Source organism: Oncorhynchus nerka, unplaced genomic scaffold (assembly GCF_034236695.1).
Source record: "Oncorhynchus nerka isolate Pitt River unplaced genomic scaffold, Oner_Uvic_2.0 unplaced_scaffold_6404, whole genome shotgun sequence".
Taxonomy (NCBI): Eukaryota; Metazoa; Chordata; class Actinopteri; order Salmoniformes; family Salmonidae; genus Oncorhynchus; species Oncorhynchus nerka.
The window spans coordinates 1-8,289 of NW_027034911.1; the positions used below are offsets into that span (position 1 = coordinate 1).

The following is an 8,289-nucleotide window of genomic DNA, read 5'->3' on the forward strand; positions in this document are numbered from 1 at the left end:
CTCAGTCTTCCCTATGCTGTGCTGTTCATCTTCCTCGTCAGAGGCTTGATGCTGGATGGAGCCATGGAGGGAATCGCCTACATGTTCTACCCTAAAGTAAGCACTATAATAACTATAATAATAATATATTTCATTGATGTTGCGCTTTTAATTACAAGTAGAGTCTCAAAGATGCTTAAAAACAAGAATTAAAAAACAAGAATTTCTATTCACTTCCTGAATTGACAGAATATAAATAGAATAGAATTTAGTCTTATGCTGTCACTCACTCTCTCTCTCTCTCTTTTGTCTCTCTCTCTCTCTCTCTCTCTCTCTCTCTCTCTCTCTCTCTCTCTCTCTTTTGTCTCTCTCTCTCTCTTTTGTCTCTCTCTCTCTCTCTCTCTTTTGTCTCTCTCTCTCTCTCTCTCTCTCTTTTGTTCTCTCTCTCTCTCTCTTGTCTCTCTCTCTCTCTCTCTCTCTCTTGTCTCTCTCTCTCTCTCTTTTGTCTCTCTCTCTCTCTCTCTCTTTGTCTCTCTCTCTCTCTCTCTCTCTCTTTTGTCTCTCTCTCTCTCTCTCTCTCTCTCTCTCTTTTGTCTCTCTCTCTCTTTTGTCTCTCTCTCTCTTTTGTCTCTCTCTCTCTCTTTGTCTCTCTCTCTCTCTCTCTCTCTCTCTCTCTCTCTTGTCTCTCTCTCTCTCTCTTGTCTCTCTCTCTCTCTTTCTCTCTCTCTGTCTCTCTGTCTCAGATAGAAATTTGGGCTAAGGTGCAGGTGTGGCGGCAGGCAGCCACACAGGTGTTCTTTGCCCTGGGCCTGGGCTACGGCTCTGTGATTGCCTACTCTTCCTACAACCCCATCCACAACAACTGTCACCGTGACGCGCTCATGGTCTCTTGCATCAACTTCATGACCTCAGTGCTCGCATCACTGGTGGTGTTCGTAGTGCTGGGCTTCAGGGCCAAGAACATTGTCCTGAACTGCATCACCCAGTAAGTATGGAGTCAAGGGGAGATTGTGTGTGAGTGAGTGGTGGTGAGTGGTGGTGGTGGTGGTGAGTGAGTGAGTGAGTGAGTGAGTGAGTGAGGTAGTGAGTGAGGTGGTGGTGGTGGTGGTGAGTGAGTGAGGTGGTGGTGAGTGAGTGAGTGAGAGAAATGTAATTTTGTTATTTCGGATGAACTATCCCTTTATAAAGCATGTCAATATTATGAAACATATCCAAGACATGTCTATATGTACACTCTTAGAAGAAAGGTGCTATCTAGAATCTAAAGGGTTGGAAGTCAACTGTCCACATAGGAGAACCATTTGAAGAACTATTGTTGGTTGCAGGTAGAACCCTTTTGGTTCCAGTTTCTACATGGAACCAAAAAGGGTTCTACCTGGGACCAAAAAAAGGGTTCTACCTGGAACCAAAATGGTTCTCCTATGGGTCCATCTGACTAACCTTTTCGAACCTTTTTCTAAGAGTGTAAGCATTACCTTCAAATAAAGTATTAGCGATGTACCTGAAGGGAATTGAGATATTGAGAGCTTGGAATTATCATGTTCTATCTGCAATTTTGCCTAAATTGAGTTCTGGACATGTTCTTGTTCTGTTCAATGTTCTCTACCTATATAGTACTCTAAATACCCCAATTCATGTTGATAAGTGAATAAGGATATGAGATAGAAATTGCTCACACCATTCAAAACAATAAGGGTTGGTAACTTTAAAGCCAATTATCTCAGAATCAACTTTTTACAGAAGGAACTTATAATTCTAAGCTTGGACTCCGTCACCTCCCACCCTTCAGAAATCTGGGCCTGTTAAACGACATGGCCACACATGGAAAACAGCATCACTGGTGGCCGTGGTTCAACATGTCTGATCCTGCCTCCGTCACCATACCTGACTACAGAGAATGGTACCATCACTACGGCTCCCAGGTGGGGACAAACATCACCGACTGTGACCTGGATGAGGAGATGAGCAAGGTGAGGGTTAGATTAGGTTTTAGGGGGCTTGTGGTTCAAATCCTATTTTCAGAAATAATGGAGAAAGGAGTCCTTTGTAATGTAGGCAGAAAGTTATTTATAAGGAACTGTCTTTACCTGGCTCTAACTGTCTTTACCTGGCTTTAACTGTCTTTACCTGGCTCTAACTGTCTTTACCTGGCTCTAACTGGCTCTAACTGTCTTTACCTGGCTCTAACTGTCTTTACCTGGCTCTAACTGTCTTTACCTGGCTCTAACTGTCTTTACCTGGCTCTAACTGTCTTTACCTGGCTCTAACTGTTTCCCTACCTTGTATTCCCTCTCTTTCTTCACCCCTTACAACCTCCTGTTAACACCTTGCCCTCCCTCCCATGTTCTCTCCCTCCCTTCCGTGTTCTCTCCCTCCCTCCGTGTTCTCTCCCTCCCTCCTCCTCGTTCTCCTCCCCTACCTCCCGTGTTTCTCCCTCCCTCGTTTCTCTCCGCTCCTCCCGTGTTCTCTCCTCCCTCCCGTGTTCTCCCCTACCTCCGTGTTCTCTCCCTACCTCCCGTGTTCTCTCCCTTCCTCCCCGTGTTCTCCCCTACCTCCCGTGTTCTCCTCCCTCCTGTGTTCTCTCCCTACTCTCCCAGGTCTTTCTCCTTCCTCAGGTTTCTCTCCCTACCTCTGTTCTTCTCCTCCTAATTCTCCCTGTAGTTCTCTCCTACTCCTCCCGTGTTCTCTCCACTCTGTGTTCTCTCCCCTACCCCTCCCGTGTTCTCTCCCCTACCTCCCGTGTTCTCTCTCCTACCTCCCGTGTTCTCTCCCTACCTCCCGTGTTCTCTCTCCTCCCTCGTTCTCTCCCTCTCTCCCGTGTTCTCTCCCTACCTCCCTCGTTTCTCCTCCCTCCCTCCCAGTGTTCTCTCCCTACCTCCCGTGTTCTCTCCCTCCTTCGTTCTCTCCTTCGCTCCTCCCTCGTTCCCACGTTCTCTCCCTCACTCATTCTCTCCCTCCCTCCCATGTTCTCCATCCCTCCCTTCCTCCCTCCCTCGTTCTCTCCCTTTCTCTATTACATTTTTACCCCCTCTCTAACCCATTTCTAACCCATATCTAACCTATCTCTAACCCATTTCTAACCCATTTCTAACCCATTTCTAACCCATATCTAACCTATCTCTAACCCCTCTAACCCATATCTAACCCCTCTCTAACCCATATCCTACCCCTCTCTAACCCATATCTAACCCCTCTCTAACCCATGTATAACTAATTCTCTAATCCATATCTAACCCCTCTCTAACCCATATGTCGCTCAAACCCTCTTAATTTCAATACGTTGTTGAGAAAGGCAGGTTACAAATATCAACATAATCCACATAGAATACAGTTTACAAATATCATCATATTACACATAGAATACAGGTTACAAATATCAACATAATCCACATAGAATACAGGTTACAAATATCATCATATTCCACATAGAATACAGGTTACAAATATCAACATAATCCACATAGAATACAGGTTACAAATATCAACATAATCCACATAGAATACAGGTTACAAATATCAACATATTCCACATAGAATACAGGTTACAAATATCAACATATTCCACATAGAATACAGGTTACAAATATCAACATAATCCACATAGAATACAGGTTACAAATATCAACATACTCCACATAGAATACAGGTTACAAATATCAACATATTCCACATAGAATACAAGTTACAAATATCAACATACTCCACGTAAATGAAAGTGTTTGTCCCTCTTGTCCCTCTCTCTAACCCCCAGGGTGTGGAAGGGACGGGCCTGGCGTTCATTGCCTTCACAGAGGCCATGGCCCAGTTCCCTGCCAGCCCCTTCTGGTCCACGCTCTTCTTCCTCATGCTGCTCAACCTGGGCATGAGCACCATGTTCGGCACCATGCAGGGGATCCTCACCCCTCATGGACAACTTCAGCCTGCTGGGACGCCACCGGACCATGCTCACAGGTATCTGAACATGTTCACACACACCAATGACCCAAAACACAAATGCACCCACGTACACAGTGTACACACACTCAACTAAATGTTTCAAAGACAGACAAAGAGCACAACTACAAACTAAAACACCAACAAATATAACAAGTTTTAGTTTGTAGTTGTGCTCTTTGTCTATCTGTGTCACTAAATATCTGTGTTCTTTGTCTGTTCTAGTCTGTGTCACTAAATATCTGTGTTCTTTGTCTGTCTTAGTCTGTGTCACTAAATATCTGTGTTCTTTGTCTGTCTTAGTCTGTGTCACTAAATATCTGTGTTCTTTGTCTGTCTTAGTCTGTGTCACTAAATATCTGTGTTCTTTGTCTGTCTTAGTCTGTGTCACTAAATATCTGTGTTCTTTGTCTGTCTTAGTCTGTGTCACTAAATATCTGTGTTCTTTGTCTGTCTTAGTCTGTGTCACTAAATATCTGTGTTCTTTGTCTGTCTTAGTCTGTGTCACTAAATATCTGTGTTCTTTGTCATTATGGTTCAGTGAGTCAGTAAATAGCTGTGTTCTTTGTCATTATGGTTCAGTGTGTCACTAAATATCTGTGTTCTTTGTCATTATGGTTCAGTGTGTCACTAAATAGCTGTGTTCTTTGTCATTATGGTTCAGTGTGTCACTAAATAGCTGTGTTCTTTGTCATTATGGTTCAGTGTGTCACTAAATAGCTGTGTTCTTTGTCATTATGGTTCAGTGTGTCACTAAATAGCTGTGTTCTTTTGTCATTATGGTTCAGTGGTCACTAAATAGCTGTGTTCTTTATCATTATGGTTCAGTTCTTTGTCATTATGGTTCAGTGTGTCACTAAATAGCTGTGTTCTTTGTCATTATGGTTCAGTGTGTCACTAAATAGATGTGTTCTTTGTCATTATGGTTCAGTGTGTCACTAAATAGCTGTGTTCTTTGTCATTATGGTTCAGTGTGTTACTAAATAGCTATGTTCTTTGCCATTATGGTTCAGTAGGTCACTAAATAGCTGTGTTCTTTGTCATTATGGTTCAGTAGGTCACTAAATAGCTGTGTTCTTTATCATTATGGTTCAGTAGGTCACTAAATAGCTGTGTTCTTTATCATTATGATTCAGTGTGTCACTAAATAGCTGTGTTCTTTGTCATTATGGTTCAGTAGGTCACTAAATAGCTGTGTTCTTTGTCATTATGGTTCAGTAGGTCACTAAATAGCTGTGTTCTTTATCATTATGGACCAGTAGGTCACTAAATAGCTGTGTTCTTTGTCATTATGGTAGGTCACTAAATAGTGTGTTACTAAATAGCTGTGTTATTTGTCATTATGGTTCAGTGTGTTACTAAATAGCTGTGTTCTTTGTCATTATGGTTCAGTAGGTCACTAAATAGCTGTGTTCTTTGTCATTATGGTTCAGTAGGTCACTAAATAGCTGTGTTCTTTGTCATTATGGTTCAGTAGGTCACTAAATAGCTGTGTTCTTTGTCATTATGGTTCAGAAGGTCACTAAATAGCTGTGTTCTTTGTCATTATGGTTCAGTAGGTCACTAAATAGCTGTGTTCTTTGTCATTATGATTCAGTGTGTTACTAAATAGCTGTGTTCTTTGTCATTATGGTTCAGTGTGCAGCTGTGCTCTGGGCTTTGTGATCGGACTTTTGTTTACCCAGCGCTCGGGGAACTACTTTGTGACAATGTTCGATGACTACTCTGCTACCCTACCCCTGATCATCGTGGTGGTCTTTGAGACATTCGCTGTGGCCTGGGTGTACGGAGCTGACCGGTAAGATGTCCAAACAGGTTTACCAATGCCAATGTAATAGTATAATACCAGTGTAATAGCATAATACCAGTGTAATAGTATAATACCAGTGAAATAGTATAATACCAGTGAAATAGTATAATACCAGTGAAATAGTATAATACCAGTGTAATAGTATAATACCAGTGTAATAGTATAATACCAGTGTAATAGCATAATACCAGTGTAATAGTATAATACCAGTGTAATAGTATAATACCAGTGTAATAGTATAATACCAGTGTAATAGTATAATACCAGTGTAATAGTATAATACCAATGTGTATAATACAGTGATGTACAGTACTCTTTGGACTTATTCATGTTTTCTTTTCTACGTCACATTGCGATGTCCTCCGTAATACGGCATGATCTCTGTGATCCTGTGTCCCTCCGTAATACGGTACGATCCTGTGTCCCTCCGTAATACGGTACGATCCTGTGTCCCTCCGTAATACGGTACGATCCTGTGTCCCTCCGTAATACGGTACTATCCTGTGTCCCTCCGTAATACGGTACTATCCTGTGTCCCTCCGTAATACGGTACGATCCTGTGTCCCTCCGTAATACGGTACGATCCTGTGTCCCTCCGTAATACGGTACGATCCTGTGTCCCTCCGTAATACGGTACGATCCTGTGTCCCTCCGTAATACGGTACGATCCTGTGTCCCTCCGTAATACGGTACGATCCTGTGTCCCTCCGTAATACGGTATGATCCTGTGTCCCTCCGTAATACGGTACTATCCTGTGTCCCTCCGTAATACGGTACTATCCTGTGTCCCTCCGTATTAATACGGTACGATCCTGTGTCCCTCCACATGGCATGATCGGTCCCTGTGTCCCTCCGTACGGTAACGATCCTGTGTCCCTCCGTAATACGGATGCGATCCTGTGTCCCTCCGTATACGGTACGATCCTGTGTCCCTCCGTGTCGACTGTGTACGGTACGATCCTGTGTCCCTCCGTAATACGGTACGATCCTGTGTCCCTCCGATCCTGTGTCCCTCCACATGGTACTATCCGGTGTCCCTCCTCCGATCTATCCTGTGTCCCCTCCGTAATACGGTGCGATCCTGTGTCCCTCCGTATTACGGTACGATCCTGTGTCCCTCCGTAATACGTACGATCCTGTGTCCCTCCGTATACGGTACTATCCTGTGTCCCTCTGTATCATGGTACGTGTGTCCCCTCCGTAATACGGTATGATCCTGTGTCCTCCGAATACCTTGTGTCCCTCCGTAATACGGTACGATCCCAGTGTCCCTCCAATACGGTACGATCCTGTGTCCCTCCGTAATACGGTACTATCCTGTTTCCCTCCATAATACGGTATGATCCTGTGTCCCTCCGTAATACGGTACGATCCTGTGTCCCTCCGTAATACGGTACGATCCTGCCTACTTTCTGGATCATGTCCCATAGGGTTTTTGAATTGGGCTTCAAGAATATAAAATCAAATTCATCTAAACGCAGCCATTTAAGATATACACTGAGTTTACAAAACAATACCTGCTCTATACATGACAGACTGAGCAGGTGAATCCAGGTGAAAGCTATAATCCCTTATTGATGTCACTTGATAAATCCACTTCAATCAGTGTAGATGAAGAGGAGGAGACAGGTTAAAGAAGGATGTTTAAGCCTTGAGACAATTGAGACCTGAATTGTGAATGTGTTCCATTCAGAGGGTGAATGTGTTCCATTCAGAGGGTGAATGTGTTCCATTCAGAGGGTGAACGTGTTCCATTCAGAGGGTGAAATCAGAACCATCTAGAGAGGGTGAACGAACGCATTCAGAGGGTGAACGTGTCCATTCAGAGGGTGAACGTGTTCCATTCAGAGGGTGAACGTGTTCCATTCAGAGGGTGAACGTGTTCCATTCAGAGGGTGAACGTGTTCCATTCAGAGGGTGAACGTGTTCCATTCAGAGGGTGAACGTGTTCCATTCAGAGGGTGAACGTGTTCCATTCAGAGGGTGAACGTGTTCCATTCAGAGGGTGAACGTGTTCCATTCAGAGGGTGAACGTGTTCCATTCAGAGGGTGAACGTGTTCCATTCAGAGGGTGAATGGACAAGGCAACATATTTACTGTAAATGCCTTTGAACTCAAACACCGGTTTGAGTGTGTCAAGAACTGAAACCCGCTGGGTTTTTCACGCTCAACAGTTTCCCAGATGTATAAAGAATGGTCCACCACCCAAAGGACATGCAGCCAATTTGACACAACTGTAGGAAGCATTGGAGTCAACATTGGCCAGCATTCCTATGGAACGCATTTGACACTGAGGGAAAAGGGGGACAACTCAATAGGAAAAGTTTTCCTAATGTTTTGTATACTTAGTGTATGTCAAATGATATTTATATTCGTGGTTTAATTTACTTCTAACTGTTGCCTTTCATGAAGGTTTTCAACTGTGTTTTCTTTTTTGTAATTGAAAACCTTCATGGGTGGCACTGGGTAGAAGTAAATTAACCCACGATACAAATATTATATACATTTTAACTGACCGTGTTTTGATGAATTTGAAAATATAATCTTGAAGGCCATTCAAAACGTTG

General features: G+C 43.3%; 1 pseudogene; it reads left to right on the forward strand.

The window, feature by feature from the left end:
* Positions 1–6: 6 nt before the first annotated feature.
* On the forward strand, positions 7–7,487 carry LOC135566251 (sodium-dependent neutral amino acid transporter B(0)AT2-like; annotated as a pseudogene).
* Positions 7,488–8,289: the final 802 nt, after the last annotated feature.